This window comes from Monodelphis domestica, chromosome 2 (assembly GCF_027887165.1).
Source record: "Monodelphis domestica isolate mMonDom1 chromosome 2, mMonDom1.pri, whole genome shotgun sequence".
Classification (NCBI taxonomy): domain Eukaryota; kingdom Metazoa; phylum Chordata; class Mammalia; order Didelphimorphia; family Didelphidae; genus Monodelphis; species Monodelphis domestica.
In genome coordinates, this window is record NC_077228.1 from 398,754,988 (window position 1) to 398,774,795 (window position 19,808).

Here is a 19,808-nt window from a genome sequence, read left to right on the forward strand (position 1 = left end):
AATTTGTATTGCTTTGTTTGATAAATCAGAGAACTCTTTATTTATCCATAGTCAAAACATCATAAGATGTTCACATTCAAAATCATATTTCAACATACAATTTTACAAGACATCTATTAACTTCTTGTCATAAGGGAAAAAAACAATTGTTTGTCTGACAAATAAATTCTGTGTGCATTCATATTTAGGTATTTCAAAGACAACTAAGAGTGTTTCTATCAACTATATGATAAATAAGCAAATTAGTTGTATTTCATTTGTAAACAGGGTATTTTAAAATTGAGAAATGAATTTTTTATGTATATCTCTAATATTTTCAAAACAGAGTCACTTTCTCTTTCTGTATTACAGCATGAATGTGAGAATCTTGAATTGATTTATTTTTGGCATCCAGTTTTTTCAAAAGTATCCACCAAGTATACGAGTTTCAGGAGGTAGTTATTGTGATTAAATAAATTTACTTCATCTTTTTTTAATTACTATGAAAAATGCTAATTTCTTTTTGGAAATACTTTTTTTAAAAAGAAGTCATTGAGTTTACAATAATAAAGTTCCTATGCAATGCCCTGATATCATCATACATTTTTGAAGGTTTCAGAAGTTAAAAGTTAAAGGTCATTTTTAAGTTTTAAAATATGGTATCTTCTCCATAGCATGATAGTTATCTAAAAATGCTGAGACCTAAAAATAAGTTTACCTCAAGTACTCAGTCATAAAACTGACTTTACTATATTAGTATGATCAAGGTTCCAAGGAATGTCCTCAGAAGCCAAAATTATTTTCTCCACATTGCCTGGAATTCTTCACTTCATTTTATTAAATTGCCTAAAGTTTCACCAATTAAAGATCTATTTCAAGTTACATACAAATAACCCTGGACATGCTAATTGAGAGCTATTCGTACATTATATTATGTCATTGAATTAAATTTCTTTCCTCATTTCCTAATTTATATAATCTTTGGCCCATAACCCACCAAACTCTGAACTCACATAGTCATGGGTCCAATCTCTTGACTCATTCCAAAAGGTATTCTTTCCTTTGACTCTTAAATACCAAGAATGAGCTTTCTCTGAGGAATATTTAAATAAAGTTTGTTTCTAGGTTTCTACAAATATAAATAACAAGTCTCCAGATGCCTTAGAAGTATTTAATGTAATATGTTCCATACTGGTCAGTCTGTCTGCCACAAATCTCTCCCCACTTCTACCCACCCTCCATAGGCTGCCAAAATGATTTTTTCCTAAAGCAGAGGTCTGACCATGCCACCTCTTTGTTCAATAAACTTCAATGGCTCCCTGTCACCTTGTGATCAAATCAAATTCTGACATTCAAAGCTTTCTATAAGTTAGTCCCTCTCCCACATCTCTAAGTTTCTTACAACTTAATCTATATGCAATCCTATAAGAATTCCTTGATGCAATGAAACTGAACTCTTTGCTGTTCCCTAAATAAGACCTTCTTTCTCTTGACTCTAGGAGTTTTCTCCAACTGTCCTCCTCCATGCCTGGAATTCCTCATCTTTACCCCCTTGGTTTTCATGGTTTCCTTCAGGCTTCAAATGAAATGTGTCCTGCATGAAGCCTTTCCCACTCCCACTTAAATCTATTGGTTATTTATTGGTTATATATGGTTTCCTCTATTGGTTATTTGCCATTTTTCCTGTTCATAGCTTTGTACATATTTGTTTACATGTTTTCTCTTATTATATTGAGAGTTCCTCAAGAACAAAGGTTATCTTTTACTTTTCTTAGTGTTCTTCACACTTAACATACTTCCTGGAACTTAGTAGACATTTAACAAATGCATTGGCTAACAGAGAAATGCTTTGCTTCACCACTCAGAAACATTCAGAAATTGAAAAATATTCAAGAGAACTAATAAATAGAGATGAGAAACACATAAAAGATTCATAGTTATTCATAGGGACCTCTAAAAAAGGAAAAGAATTTTAGTTTGTCATCAGAACATCATTTTTACATTCTAGAAAAAGCCTTCTCTCACACAGCATCTTAATAATTCCTCCTAGATTAACTGTTCCACCCTATGGTTTATATTCCACATGGAAGGAAAAAAATTGGTTGTTGAACAGAACCTTCTAATCAGGCCTGTATAGCAATAATGTTAAGGATCAAGTTACTGATCTTTTCTTCCACTTTGTTGTTATTTCTCCTTTGAGAATCAGGTAAACAATTTTCTTCTTTTTCTAAGACGTCTTCTAGTCAGGAATTCCTATTTTTTCTCTAGAATTTCAACTGCTAAGCTCTTCAATTTGGTATTACTTTAAATGCAATCCTCAAGTCAAATGGTAACTAAGAAATAGTCTTTCTTTGCTAGGTGATAATATTCCTTTATATGAAGGAATCATATATTTTCCCTCCTTTAAGGAGAAGATGGAGGTTCATTTATATTGTCTATAAACTCCCATGTTAATCACATTAATAAATATGTACAACTTCCTTAAAATCCTGCAGAAGTTTTTGATGATCTACCACTACCTTAACTTTTCTTGTGCTAGAGAAATTGACTATTATGTACTCTTCTCTAATGAGAAAGTTGTGGGTGAGCACATGTAACCCCCATGTGCTTCCATCTATATGCTATATACATGCATAAACTTCCCATCCCAACCCTATGAATCCTTAGTGCTGAACTCTGGTCTATCCTACAAATAGTGAAAAAAACAAAATATGTATTTCTTAATCAGTCAATTCAATCTTATAGTTCAGTATGGAGAAATGTTTCTTCCAGTAAGTCTATATTCTCAAGAATCCTGGACAACAAATCAATCTTGCAGCCAAATTCATTAACTTAAATTCATCTCCTAGGCTGCACCTTGACACATCCTATGTAACAAATTCATCTTGAATAGCAGCATTAATCTTTAAAACCTAATTAGAGATTGTTTCTTTCCTCTTAGGAAGAGTTAATGGGCATACCCATATCCTATAAGGAGAGAGAAACGCACATAAATTTGATTGGGAAATGTCTCTGATCATCACACACACACACACACACACACACACACAACCATACCCATACATACACTCACACACACACACACACACACACACACACAACCATACCCATACATACACTCACACACACACACACACACACACACACAACCATACCCATACATACACTCACACACACACACACACACACACAACCATACCCATACATACACTCACACACACACACACGCACACACACGCACACACACGCACACACACACACTGAAGTTGCAAACTACGTTGAATTAATAGTAGTCTTGATATTTTAAAGAGGAAGGAAATTTTAAAGAGGAAAGACTATGACATATTCCAATGAAAGATGTTTGGTTTTTTAAAAAATAATATACTGCTAGAATAGGTGTGACCATCACAGCATAAAGATATTGTCTGCCCATCTAACAGGTAGATGGAAGAGAGATACAAAAATAAAAGTGGGAGTTCACTAAGATAATTTTGTCTACTGTTCAAGTTATTTTCTAAGTTAAAAAATTTTTAAACCTTCGAAGAGACCTTTTACTCCTCTTTCTGCGAGGCTAGTGACAATTGATTTATATTCCCACAAGTTCTACCAATCATATAAGGTTTGCAACAGCATCAAAGCTGAAACACAGAGCTAAAAATTCCAGGAATACAACACAAGTGTAAATACCAAAGGATGTCGTTTCAGACAACCTGCTTCCCCCAAAAGAGGGTGAAGAAAGGGAGCTCCATAATGAGGGGCCAATTCTATAACGCATAAACTGACTTAAAGAACTGATTGATTCTTTGGGGAAAGTAGATAACTTGGAGTGAAAATAAATGTTCAATTCATCACTTTTTGATTAGTTTCAGTCAACTCTAATCAGAATTTGATGATGAGTACCATGAAACACTCTTGTCATGTTGCAAAATTTGGAGTAAAATGACAGAGATCCATTAGATTGGGACTGAGTTCTTGCCCATGCTATTTTGTTGCTACAATACTTATATCCTACCCTTAACATACAGAAATGCCAAAGATTTATAAATTCTATTTCAACTTTCATTGTTATCTTGAACTTACCTAATAGTTACAACCCCACACCAGGAAAAACAAATAGTCTTTCCTAAAGTATTGCCTCAACTGCCAAAATATAAACAAAGAAAATGATCACAGAAAACTTATACTTTGTATTATTTTTAAGTTTGTTGCTTTCCATAGCAATCTCAAGAGCCATAACTAGGAATTCCAATACCAGCAGACAAATTCAATTGGGGGTGTAAGAGTTGTTTGAAGTATAATTTTCAGTAACTCTTGTGTATAGTTAAGGTAGTCTCGAGAAAGAAATCATGGGAGTTAAGGAAGTTAAGGAAATGGAGAAGCCAGAATATTTCAATGAAGAAACAATAGGGTAGAAAAGAAGATTCTGAGCTGGGTATTGAACATACTGGGGCAGGACTAGGAACCTGGAGATTCATAAATGATAATGAAAAGGACTGAGACAGAATAGGGTGATTTTAAAAGAAAAAGAGGTGGTTTCTGAGTGATCATGATGGGAAGGGGGAGATGTAGTGAATATGACAGTGGGAAGAAAGGAGTTTGCCAGATCCTCTTGGTTCTGAGTGTCAAGCTGAGTGAGAGGAATAGCCATCTTTGAAGAGGGTAGGCAGCAAGAGATGTACTGTCTTTTTAAAAATGCATGTTTTTAAAATGTCATGAAGTAAGTAACCATCAACACACACATTTCAATATATCAAGAAAAAAGAAAAATAATTTTTAAAAATCTTGAATTTCTGTTATTTACAGTTCAAAGATATGAATGTGCTATATTTTATATAATTAATTTAATAAATGAGATATAAAATAACCCTATTTATTTATGTTTTATACTTCTTTTATTTTATTTTGTGAATTTTGTGCCATAAGAAATAAGAAATATGATGAATATAAAGAAACTTGTAGACAGAGAAACTCAGAAGACTTGTATGAATTGATAATGAGTGAAGTGAAAACAATTTACAATGTCTACAACAAACTCTAAGATATGTCTTCAGGATAATGCTAGTTTGGGGTAAGTATTACGATATGGAAAGAATATGAGAGAAGGAGATCTAGAATAAAAAAAATATTTTAAAATAGAAGGCTAGGAATGATTTTGCCATGGAACAGTGTGGTTTCTAATACCTTCTTTTAGGGCCCACTCTTCTTCCCCATTTTGCCCCAGTGCTATGCATTCTACATAGGAAAGGTCCCTAGACCAGGCACAATATTGGTTGCCATCTGACCTGGTGGAAGTTTACCCCAAGAAAACAACATGACTGACCTTCTGACATTGGTGGGAAGAGGATGAACAAGTGATCAAGTTAGGTGGTTGGGTAGCTACAGAGGAAGTATACCTACTAAGATGTGGGAGGCAAGTGAACATACCCCACCAGATGTTAACAAAAGTAGGAGATTCATATCAGTTCCACTAAAGCTTAAACATTATTCCATAATTGAAACTCATGAAAATCTTAATGATCAACTTTGCTGAGTGGGAAGTTACTTTGTTAGCATATTACAAAGCAGCAAGCCATTGCCTAGTGACCTCTACTTCAATCACTCGTGCATTACCTGGTTCTCTAATCCAAATATGATTAACTGGTTGAGTTAGGAAATCCCATCACAAACAATACATTGCCACATCAAAGTCATTCCACTGTAGAAATTTTCCCTACTATTGGTTCCTAACTATTAGGAGGAAATATCAAAGAAGCTTTGCTTCATTTCCAAGAGAAATAATGCATTATTCTCTATTTCAAAATCCCCATGTTCCCAAATCTGGCCAAATATCAGAGAATTGTAATAAATGTTATGATTAAAATGATTTTGAGAGACTAATTTTGGGGTAAGAATATAGCAGGATAATGATTATATCAGGTCTATTGGTTTGGCCAGCGTCATAACTGATAAAGTAAAAAAGGTCTCTTATTACCAGGGAGGACCTGAGCCAGTTCAGGGAGCTTGATAAACAGATTTTTATGAGCTCATTATTCAGCCCCTCCCTTGAACATCCCAAGATATCTTTAATTGATGAAGAACTAATTAAGAGATCATTCCTTAACCTAGCTACCCTACCCCAACATGGGGACCACTTATACAGGAAAAGATGTCAATGTATCCCTTCCAAGTTTATAGATGGCCAGAAATCTATCTATAAACTCCTTAGGACATCGAAGGACCACAACTTAAGAACCCTGCTAGGATGAATATTTCTATAGTCACATAGCCAGAATCAATCAAGGATTGGCCTTTAACCCAGATCTTCTTGATTCCAAAGACAAAACAACAAATAACATTCTAAAAAGCACATGAAGTTTTTCAAAGCCACACACACATACATGCATCCACATATATGCAAGAGGTTAGTGTGACTTTATATATATATGTGTATTTGTATTTTTATAATATCTTTACATAAAATCTCACTTGATCCTTATAACAACCCATTCAAGGTGAGCAAAGTTAAGTTTGCTTTGGGAAAGCCTTCCAAACCTGGAGTCAATATGCATGCATATATACATATATGTGGGTAGATACATGTAAACACACACATGTGTATATGTATATGTGTATAAGGGTATATGTATGTGTGGCTGCATTTATTTTTCAGGAGGTCCATGAATGGGAAAAAGCTTTCCATGGAAAAAATTTCATCATTAATTTCACTAAATTTTATTTTCCTTTATAATCCTATATATCTTATTTTATTCATTTAAAAGCACGATTCTGAGAAAGGTTTCGTCAGGCTGCCAAAGAGGTCCATGAAACAAACAAGAAGAATGGTTAAAGGCCACTTGTTTAGGACTACATAGCCACATAGCTGTAGTCTGAGACAGGATTCAAACTTAGGTGAATCCTGACTCTAGATCAGTGCTCTGATCACCTCTATCCTTTGTTGTTGAGCCTATAGAAACCCACAAAAGTGGGCTCAATGAATTAACATGGAACCTTTCACCTGAAGTACTCCTGTGACCTTCTGGATGCTCTCTTTATGTTGGGATCATTACCCACCTTTGCTGAAGAGTAGCTGGCACATTACCAGTCTTCAAGAGAGGATGGGAAGAGACCAGGAATGCAAGAACAACAAGAGAAAATTACCAAGTTAGAATGTTACTTCCTCAGGCTAGAGTTACAGAAGCATAACTATGGCTATATGAAATGCTACTACATATGAGACAAGCTTAGGAAACATCTTTGGCTAAAGTCAGAAGGCTGGGAAGGGAGAGTTAAAGCTGGAAGCACAATTCAATTCATGCACTAGACAGACTTGTTCTCTTCACTTGCACAGATAGATCAAAGGGAACAACTGATAATGATGGGGTGTAAACAGGTGCTATAAAACCTTTAATGAAATGTTAAGCCCATTCAGCTGAGCTGCTTGTCTAGTCATGCCCTCAGGATATGGCAGAGGGGGGTAAAAAAATAAGCAGCATCCTGAGAGCCTGGTACTTAGTGATGTTTTCTATATATAAATACTATTCCCAGGCTGATCTTATCATTGTAATAATTAGTAGAATTCCTGGTGAAATATGCCACACTGGAGAATTCCTAACTAGGATAGATCATGTTTTGCAAAACTTTATTTTTTTCAAGTTATGCATTTCATACAATGGATAGGGGAAAAAATCATGTTTTATCAGCTTTAGGGAAAGTATTTCCTTCACTCAGCTAATTGCTCAGAATAAGAAATCTTACATTTTTCTGTTTCCTTAGGTCTTACCAGCACAAATTGTCCTTATGCCTGATATTTTTGCTGGACCAAGACAGGCATATTCCTTTCCAGATATTCTCTAAATAGATGTCGGGGTCTGTCTCCTAAGATGTGTCATATGGCTGGGGCTTTTACCACCACAATTTGAGATAATACACTTATTGTGTGACTCAATGGGAGATTTTCATTATAGATTCTTAGAAATTTCAGGCTTACAAACCCACAAAAACTAGCCAAAAATTCAGTTTAGACCTGATTCCAAAAGTAATGTATGGAGCTTGGGCTGGTGGGGAGCAGGGGAGTGGTGGGGACAAGTAATATTCAAAGGACCAAAGAGAAGAGTTAGATGTTTAGCCTGGCATAAAATAAGCTGGAATGAAAATCATTTCAGTTCATATTCAGTAACTAAGCAGTCCAGGTAATTAAATTCAAATCATAGAATCAGGGAGCTAACAAAGATCATAGTCATTCTTCTGGAGCAAGGACTCAACCTGGGGAAATTTGGACCCCAATCTATGCATCAATTCCAAAGGATTTATGAACCTGCATTCAAAAAAAAGATTCATCATTATTTTAATATAAGTGGTTTCCCTTGTAATCAGATGTATTTTTAATACATTTAAAAGAATTTCTTCTGAGAATGGTTCCATAGATTGCCCAAGGCTACTGAAGAGGTCCATGACACAAAAAGTTAGGAACTTGAAGGAACATCAGACTAGGGTCACAAAAGGGAAATCAAGTCTTCTGACTCCAGAGTCAAAGCTCTTTCCACATGACCATATTAATGTTATCTAGTACAACATTCAATTTTACCAATAATAAATGAAGCCTAGAGAAGTGACTTACTCAAGATCATGATCTAGTTAGTGATAAATCTATGACTAGAACCCAAATTTCCTGACTACTATCCCATGTCTTTTTAAAATTAATATTAATTATTTTAATTAATTAACTATTATTATATTATAAATATATCATTTGTCATTATATATAAATAAAAACAATTAATTAAAATTTAATTTATTGAGACTATTTTTCCATGATTCCATGATTCATGATTTTTCCCACCCCACTTCCTTTCTCCCTCCTTGAGCTGACAAGCAATTCCACTGGGTTATACATGTATCATTGTTCAATACCAATTTACATATTATTCACATTTGCAATAAAGTGAATCTTTTAAAGCCCAAACCACCAATCATAGCCCCATCAAACCACATGATGAATCATTTGTTTTTCTTCTGTGTTTCTGTTCCCACAGTTCTTTCTCTGGATGTGGATAGTGTTCTTTCTCAGATCCCTCAAAGTTGTTCAGGATTACTGCATTGTTATTAGTAGAAAAGTCTGTTACATTTGATTATGCCACAATGTTTCAGTTTCTGTGTAGAATGTTCTCCTCTAACTCACTCCTCTTGACACTGCATCAAGAGGAATCATAAAATTTATTATGCTTAAGTAGATTTTGTACTCTGAACAGCTGAGTGTTCTATGTTAATGTTTTACTCTAATGGATGCAGCTGAGGAAGTTTCCAGGTGTAATGACTTTTCATGCCACTGGACCCAGGCTTCCAACGCCAAGAGAGTGGGACTGTCTCTGTGCATCGACTTTTCCACTTAAATCTCCTTCACGCACAAGTGTCTTTGTGCACACTCATCTATACACCATAGATGAAAATGCACAAAGACAATCGTCATTCTCAATTACCGAGAGACTACTACTACTACTACTCTAATGGAAGACCTAAGCAGAGAGTCATGCTAATAGAATTCAAGGTTGTGGGGCTAGATTGTAATCCCAAGGATGTACTCTAAAGAAGAGACTTCCTAGTAATTTCCCTTTAAAGAACATGTGACTCCCCAAGTGAATATTGAATGATTATGTGAAGTGTTCATTTTTATTTCATATAAAGGATTTAGAATAATAGCAAAAAGGCAACTACTTAATTGCCTGGCAAAGCCTCTGCAATATGAGTTTAAGGCATTAAAAGAATGGTAGATTTGGAAGGGGCTTCAAATAACATCTACCTAAATCTTCACCAAATCATTAATTCTGCTCACAATAACCCCAGGAAGAGGTCTTATGAAAGCCAGTTGAAGTTCAAATGATGGAAATCTCAACACCTATTGGTAAAGTATTTTATAATTTTCGTATACCGTATTAACCCAAATGTAGTAAATTTCCCCAATATGTACCTTTGAAAGTCGCATTTTCACTTCATTCAAGCACTTCCAGTTTTGAAACCACAAGTTCTGTATTGTGCAACTCAGCATACATAAAAAGCATGACTGTCTCCTGGGGCAGATGCAAAATGCTGACCAAGTGCCTGTTTGTTTTGATAGTCTGTCAAATGTCACTGTTAATACTAAAGGCACCAAATCAGTGTTGATTAAAACTACTGAAAATGAGAAAACTAGAATGACCATGATGCCTGTAGTCACAGCTGATGGGTGAAAACTGACTCCTTATGTAATTTTAAGGTGTAAAACATTACCTAAGGAAAATCAGGGTGATCACTCATGTGCCAGAAGAGGGATGGATGAATGAAGAAGTGTGTTACTGCCTCAGGGAGGAATACTAGTACTCCAGGCATTCAAGGGTCACCTGACTGACAATGTGAAGAGGAGAATTGCTAAAATGTGCACGGACTTAGGTAGTTATTATTCTAGGAATGATGTAGCAATTACAAGTGTTAGATGTAGTCATTAATAAGCCATTCAAAGATCACTTGAGGAAAGAATATAATGATTAGATATTGGCCAGAAACCAGGAATTTACTCCATCAGGAAAAATAAAGAAACTGTTGGACACTGTATTAGGGAACTGGATCAAAACTGCTTGGGACAAGATCTCCACTGAGTCCATTGTGCTTGGATTTTAAAAATGTTGTATATCAAACAGCATAGATGGTGTTTTGTGGGAAGAAGAGGGTGATAGCGATGACTCAAATGAGTTTCCACTTCAGGAGATGAGGGAATAGAAGAGGAAGGAAAACATGATTAAATATTGGAAGATATTTTCTCACAAGTACCTATAAAACTAATACATATTTAATAAAAATGTTGGCATTAAAACTTCTTTAACTTGTTTTCAGGACCTTGAAAAAACAGAATATAAAGTGCCTGCATTATTCATGAGTTAAGAGAAAGTTGTCATTTAAAAGGAGAAAATAAAAAGGGCATTTCCTCTTTCTGAGTTACCCTTCAAAATATATGGGATCACACTATATTTGGGGTCATATTATATTCCAGCTAATATAGTAATCACAGAATCTCAGGGTTAGAAAGGACCTCCAATTCCTGTTTCTGAACAAGAATCATCCCTAGTACATTCCTGAAATAATGCCATTCAGCATCTATCTGGAGACCTCCACTTAGGAAGACCCTCCCCCCTCTTCGAAAGCAATTTTCCCCTTTAGACTGAGGTGAAAACTTTCTCAGAAAATTCTAGTTCTGTCTTGAGGTTTCTGGTTTTCATTTATTTCTTTTATCTCAGTACTTTGCACATAGTAGGCATTTGATGATTGTTGAACTGGATTGGAATTGATTGGAGTTAAGCAGAATATTTTTAATTTAATCAAAGAATTATTAACTTGGGGTTTGGCAGGAGGTGAGAGGTGTGGTACAGGGTGCTCCAGGATGAACTAACATTTCACATAGTCTATTAAAAAAAGGCTTGGGTTTTCTATTTACTTTAAAAGTAGGTATCATGTAGAAATGTCCTTAGTTCACCTGGTAGTTGGGATTATAAGAACTCAACAGTGTTTTTGTTTCTTTAGTGCAATAGTTGAAACAGTTTTCAAATTCATTTGATTCTTCTAAAGGCAGCAAAATCTATAATCCATCATTTTTAAGAGGAGTCTGGTTCCAGAAGTTCTGAATATTTGTGCATATACAAAACACATTGGAGTTTAGAGGAAAACATTAATGACTTTGAAGAAAGATGAAAACATTCTACATGTAATACAGATGCTCAAATAATGATTAAATTAAATATTGGACAGAAATTGAGTAAGGGATAAATAGAAAGGAAGAAGGATAATAGAAGAATAAAAGGGAAAACTAAGACTGAATATTAGGAAATAGTTTGCAATCATGGCTGTCTACACAATAGTTAAATAGGTAATTAATCTAAATCATTCGGGCAAAAACTCAGCAAATAGAATGAAAAAAGGTCAATCCAATTATTGTGTTTTTTTGTGGGGGAAAAACAGTTGATTGACTATGCTTTAAACTTTTAAACCATTATTTGAACCTAATCACATATATGACCTGTGAGATACCATAGGAGTTTCATAAATAGGGAATTTAACTAAAAGAAGTCAGATCCATGATTATGAATTTTTGTGCTTGGAGCAAGTACCACAAACTATATTACAGACAAATAAGAGAAAGTACTTCTTTAGTTGGCAGGAGAGGAGACAGTGTCCTTGGAACAACAAGGCCATTTCTGGAATAGGTAAAGAATGGGAGTGGAAGTTACATTCCAACATGTGACCTGGTATCCTACTTTTTTACATAATTATTCTTGCTAGGTAGGAGATGAACTCTGTTTTCTATACTACTAGGCACATGGCTTTCTTCACCAGTAACTCTCTATGTTCTCTGTGATATCAGAGTTACAAACCAAGAAATAAAAACAAGGAAAATAAGGAAAAAATGTAAAAAAAGACTGAATATTCTATCACTTCTAAATTTGGTCTCCAAAAGCAAAACCCTAGTGACTCCACCCTAGTCACAGCCCTTTCATGTCCTATTTGGAGCTGGCAATGCTTTCCACATCACAATCAACAATCATTTGATGAACAAAATTTACTGATTGCTTTAGTGTCATTTTATATATAGCTCTAACTGATAAGATTTCTCTTTAGTTTTAGGAAAATATACTCCATATAATACAAGGAGTTCCCCACCCCACCCCAAGAGTCATTTCTGGACCCAGTTTTGCAAGTTGGAAAAGTCCTTAGTTCTGAGCTATTCCAAAGTTAGTACCAATCCTGGCAAAACCAATCAATTAAGACAGAGATTAGGAGGGCTCATTAAATTCAGATTTAATGGTCAGAAGCAACTGAGCATATCAACTTGACCTTAAAAAGTCCTGAATTCAAAGGGAGCAAAAAAAAGTTCCCAGAAGCTCTTAGAACATCTATTATAATGATCAGTTCTCAATAGCTAATACTTCAGAAAGTTCTGCACTATTAAATTCACACCTTGATGCAATCATGTAGACTTCCTAATGCTGGCTCCAATCCATGGACTATTGATTTTTTACCCTTGACATAAGACCCGGCTTAGTAGTGATTAACCCAGGACTCTGAGCTACAACCAAAGACATCCAGACATCCAATATACAACTTCTAAGCCAAATTGATTCCTTAGAAGCAGCTCTATTAAAGTGAAGAGCAAATGGTTTTTAGGAAAGGCAGAAAAAAGTATTCTTTTTCACTTAATTAAATTTTGGGTTTTATCAATTACTTAAATTGGTTGATGTTCTTAGACAGATTTTTTTTTTCCCTACTTGAATTCTGACAGGCTTTTATGCTCTCCTTACAGAGACATAAACCTTGCTGAAGAATTTCTCTTCTCATCATCACCTACTCTCTAAATTTGATGGATTTTAACTTTTAAGTTCATCCTAATAGTACATACAGATCTTTAATTGCTTTAATCTGTTCTTCTAGGTATCTTCCTGAGATTAAAAAGAAAAGTACAAACAAGCCTCCTGAAGGAAAATTGAGTCACTGACATTTTTATTAATGTTTGTATCTTGTATAAAACCAGAAAATAATTTCTACTTAGGCTTGACAGGAGAATTTGATGAAGCTAAGATTTTAACAGTAGTAAAAATGGGTTGTCTTTTTCATTAAAAGTGACTAGAGCTATTTTCACAGGAATGTATGCCATGTACGGAAGAGAACAAAAGTGCTCTTCAATTACAAAGTAAGAGATCATATCTTTTGTTTTGTTTTTTGATATATGTGAGCATAATAACTTGGGTTATTCACCAAAGTTTTTTAACCCTTTATTAATGAAGCAAGAGAACCATGATTTAAAAATGATAAAACAATCATGTTATTAAATTATAAAGTTGTTTGCTATGGTTTGGAAATCAATTCTTTCATTGGAAAAGCATATAATGCTGAATAATGTCATACATTAAGAAGAATGCAAAAATCAATCAATTAACATTTATCCAGATCCTTCTTGCCTTGGACAATGTGCTAGGCAATATAGGTATAAATAAAAAGTGAATCTGTACCTTTCTTCCCCCCAAGACCTTACATTTTATAATATCTAGGAATGGAGAAAACATCTTCATGTATGTATCACAGGAAACTTACAAAAGAAATGCATAGTGATGGAGGTAGCCCTAATGACTACATGAATCCAAAAAATATATTGAAATAAATGTCACTTAATCTGAGTGATGAGGGAAATTAAGGATTCTAAGGAAAGAGGGAAGAAAAGAAAGGAAAAAGAAAGGAAGGAAGGAAGGAAGGAAGGAAGGAAGGAAGGAAGGGAGGGAGGAAGATAAGGAATACCCAACCTCTCATGAATTCATTTGGGGATTTCTTGGCAAGGATACTACAGTGGTTTGCCATTTCCTTCTTCAGTTCATTTTACAGATGTGGAAATTGAGGTAAACAGAGTTAAGTGACTTGTCCAGGGTCATACAGTTAGTAAGTGTCTGAGCCTGAATTAAAACTCAGTTTTCCTCAGTCCAGGTCTAACACTCCATCAACTGTGCCATGGAGCTATCCTAGGAAGACTGTTGATTCATAAAAATCATTAATATGAAGAATATACAGAGATATGAAAATATATATGAACCAATACAAAGCAAAGTAAATAGGAAAGCAACATACACAGTAACTGCAACAATCTAATTGTAAAGGACAGCAGAAAAAAAAATCTAAATGAGCACTGTAAAATGATCATGTCGAAGAGTAGTCCCAAAGAAGGGATGAAATACAACTATCTCTTTTGTTTACAGAGATGAGGAGTTATTGGTATAGAACTCTGCAATCTATTGTCAACTTTGCTTGATGTTTTGGTAAGTTATACTGAATTTTAAAATTTCTTTTTTCTTGTTACATGGCATAATTATCTGAACAGGAAGTAAAATAAGGATAGAATAGTAAATAAAGGTGTGATAAAAAGCAAAAGTTATAAATAATACATTTTTTAAAAATTTGACTGACTAGATAGTGAATGTTTTTCCACTTTCAAAATTAATACAGAATGAACACTCAGATGAATATTTTCTACTTAAATCCAAGAAAATAGAGTATTATATTTTGATTGGACATTGACTAACACCAAGTCTCTGGAATGCCCCTATTGCCTGTCTGTCATCTCTAAGATAAATATTAATATTTGGAATTTAAGCTAGGGGGTAGAGCCAAGATAGCAGAGTAAAGGCAGGGATTCACTTAAGTTCTCCTAAATTCCCCTCCAAACAACCTTAAAACAACACCTCAAAATGAATTCTGGAGCAGCAGAACCAATAAAAGGATGGGATGAAATAATTTTCTAAACTTAGACAACTTAGAAGCTAGACAGAAAAGGCCTATCTCACTGGAATGAGAATGGAATGGAGTCTAAACCCAAGCAATATCTGGCAAGCTGAGGAGAGGCCATCAGCAATCCAGAGAAGATCTTGAAGGTGACTGAATTAGCAGTGAGGCTTTAGGAACTCTCAGTCTACAGACACTAAGGGGATCAGACAATCAATTAGAAGGAGATTAAAGGAAGCACTTTGATGGCAATAGGTACAGGATTTGGTAGCATAGCTCATATGGGAATCTGGGTAACAGCCTTGAGTTATAGTTCCAGGGTGAGGTGGAATACTAGTACAGTATTGCTTGAAGCTACAGGGGAATGGGAATCCTGGTCACACATAAAGTGGATAAGAGTATTTGTGGTGCTCACAGAGAAGAGCACACATCAAGAGAGATATGAACAAATTTCTCCTTAGATCATACAACCTTGGAAGAACTGAAAATTTACAAGTCCCCAGAGTTACCTCTGAAAACAGTAATATGAAAAACCTAAAGCTTGGTTCAGTATTCCCTCTACCCTAGGAGCAAAGTCCAACTTTACCCTAAAGTTAAAAGTCGAGAAATAGACTGGAGAAATGAGCAATCAACAGTTTAAAAAAAAAAAAAACTGACCATAAGAAAATTATTTTGGTGATGGGAAAGATCAAAACACAAACTTAGAAGAAGGCAACAAAATTAAAACTTGATACAGCCAAAGCCTCAAAGAAAAATATTAATTTATGTTCAGCCCCAGAAGAATTCCTGGAAGAGTTCAAAAATGATTTTAAAGGTCAAATAAAAAAGGTAGAGAAAAAAAGTAGGAAAAGTGACATGAGCATCAAGAAAAAGTCAAAAACTTGGTAAAGGGAACACAAAAAAGGGAAAAATATACTTTGAAATCCACTAAAAACAGTTCTCTAAATAATAGAATTCTACAAAAAGATTCAAAAGCTCACTGAATGTAAGGATTCCTTCAAAAATAGAATAGGGTAAGTGGAATTAATGACTACATGAAACATCAAGAGACAAACAAAATCAAAAGAATAAAAAAATAGAAGAAAATCTAATTATGTTCCTGGAAAAACAATTTACCTGGAAAAGATAGATTTAGAAGAGATAATTTAAGAATTATTGGACTTCCTGAAAAGTATAATAAAAAAAGGAAGCTTAGCCAATATATTTGAAGAAATTGAGGAAAATTTCCCTGACATCCTAAAACCAGAAGGTAATATTGAAATGTAAAGAATCTACTGATCACTTCCTTAAAGAGATACCAAGTAAAATTCAGTCTAGCACTATCATTCCAAAGTGTCACAACTGAGTTTCTAGCTGCCAAAACCAGGCGTATATCTAAGATATTAGAGCTTTCAAAGACAGAAATCAAATTTAATCTCTGTAGCAATTTGCCATCTTATTTTCAGGGAGTCGTCCATTACTAAAAATCTGTTTCCTCTCTGGTCACATTTAAACAAAAAACATTGGTGATGTTTGGTATCATGAATGACAATGGTAAGAATAAAAAAAATCATCAATTGATTTCCAAACTTTTATCACTTTCAGCTTTGCTATTACATCTGTTTCCTGGAAAGAAGAAATCCAGTGCCAGTAACAAGTATGCTAATTACAATTTGGGCCATAGCTTCAAAATCTTTAAGTAATGCTGAATACTTGAGCTTAGTCAGGAAATTTGCTAAGACACATTTCTTCTGACAGCTGCCAAGAAGAATGTCTGTTTTTAATACTTAAAAAATAAACCAGATTTGCACTTTTAAATAACCACAGTTTTACAGCTCCTATTGGACTTCTATCGAGTTCTTGACTGTATTTTAAACATAAAATGAGAGAGGTAGCTGGCTTCATTCTCTGGACAATACTTAGCTCATAGTCAAGAAAACTAATTATTATTTTTTGAATTCTCTTTAAGATTGTATGACTCAATGCAACTAAAAATAATAATAGAAATGAGTCTCTAACCTGCTAAGCCCAGAAAACAGAGACAGAATCATGTGTCAAACATGAACCCAGCTCCAATAATTAATCCATTTTAAACCTTCTCATGGGTGATACTACACTTCTACATTCAAACCTTTTGCATGGTTATCTGTATTATTGACTAAGATTGCCTAGGTGACAAAAAAAAATGCCTAAAATAATCATTATTACAAATATATATAAGTATAAATACAAAATAATCTATCATTTTATATTTGCAATCAAAGGAATCCTAGATCTACTGATCATTATTTTCTATCTAAACTTGAGCAAGTCATGCTATCTCTCTAGGATTCAAATCACTGACTCATAAATTATGGACATTGACTAGGTCACAACAAAAGTGTGATAATATGATTATATTATCTTTGAATTTTAAGGAGAAAGCTTATATAGCACTAAACACAATGGTAAATCAATCAACTAATGTGTATCATTGATGATTTATTACGTAGAAGAGATGTATCAAAGGAATCCTGACATTCTTCAGATAAGCATAACCAGAAGAAATAGGGAAATTACAGCTAAATAGAAAGATAGCTCATGGATATTTCTTGGAGAAGCAAAGAAAGTATTTGGAAGAGTGAATTTTGTTGTACCTTCAAAGATAGCATGGAACACTCTTTCAAGAAGATTTGGTCTTCACAAATTATAACATTAATGATCTTTATACTATATAAATAAAACATATATATTTGCAAAAAGACTATCATGAAAATAATTTTGATTTATGCATTAACATTGGTTATTGAAGATGAAGTGACAGAAAAATTATATAAAGAATTTTACAAAAATCCTCCAAATCAAGTCAACATAGACTGTAATATTTGGTGACTTTACTGTAAAGATGGAAAATAATAAGAATAGAAAGATATTAGAAAGTATGACTCAAAAGATAGAATGACAGAGGTAAAAATCTTCAAGATTATATACAAGTCTAATGGTCCTAAGTCATTAAAACCATCTTCAAGAAAAGAATTGGCAGACAATAGACCCAATAAAAGCATGAAAATTGAAATTAGTTCTATTTTGGCAGACAAGAAAACAAGTTGTTATTGATATGAAAGTTATTCTTGAGCCAGCTACTTGTGTACAATCAGATCTTTGACTCATCAAAGTTAATATCAAAATCAGGGAGAAAATAATGAAATGCATGGCATACTATTGAAAAAGGTTAAATTTGAACTATTTAAATAAAAAATGGGAAATGGACAACAGAAATGATATAGACTCTGGCTTTTTTACCCAGTTTAACCAATATAAATGAATTAGCACAAAAATGAGACAAAAGAGCAAAAAAAAAAATGCTTTATGGAATAGAGATCTGATTTAATCGGCAGAGATCAATTCCAAATTCAATGTTATTAGCCTATAATTATGTACAGTATTTTCTCACAAAGAAAAGAAAAACAATAAAAGATAAAGCCCACATTAAAAAATCTTGGCAAAATACTCAACTAAGCAAAGTCATTCTAGGAATTTTCAGATGGTAAAAAATGAATGCAAGCCACTAAAAATTGAAAAGAATACAAATAATATTATAATGAATTTTTCTCTATGCAGAACTGTGGAAGCACCATGACATGGTGCTTCCACATTCATAGCAATGATCTTACAATCATTGCTATGAATGTGCTTGTAGAGAAGTAGATATGGAATTAAAGAAGTAAAAATGGACAAAAATAGTTGGAACCAAATGAATAAAGAGGAGATCTATATTGAAAGTGATACAGTTGTGAAGAAATTGAAAGATTTTTATATAGGCTATCTGAAGAAAGGGAAACGAGGAAGGGAGGGTATAGGGAAAAGTACTGCCTCTTCTTAATCCCTCCAAAGCAATAAAAACAGTAGTAACTATTCACCCCTGTACTTGTTCACCCACCTACACAAAAATCTTTATGAAAATCATCTATACACAAATAGATGACATCTTTACTAAGGTTATAAATAGAAAACAAACAGGTTTTCATTAGAAATATTTAATAATAGGCCATACCTTTATTGTTTCATAATTAATTGAAAGATGTAGAGAAAAAATATATGATCTCAATTGTGTTTATTACTTGTTAATTTCCTCTCAAAAAAGTACTTTATTTGGTAGGATAAAATGCCATATCACAAGACATGTTTTATATATGTGTGTGTATAAATATATATATATATATAGTGATTTTTATCACTGTATTTTAATATTCTTTGTTTCTTTTGCAATCCTTTGTGTGTTATTTTATGTATTTAAAAAATTGTTCTAAAAAATGACCCATAGACTTTGCCAGACTTCCAAAGGTGTCTATGACATGAAAAAGATTAAATATCCTTTCTCTAGAAGAAGGGTAAAAGTATGACCAAAAGATTTCATCAACATTGTGCCATGTGCTATGATGGATGTCAAAATGGTATAGTAAAAAGAAGACTAGTCTAAGAGTCAGAAGATCTAAGTTTTAGCCTTTGTCTATCACTAAATCAATCTCAATCAACTCACCAATATGTATCAAACACCTACTGAATGCCAAGAACCACACTAAACCCCAGGGGAGAAATAAATTTGA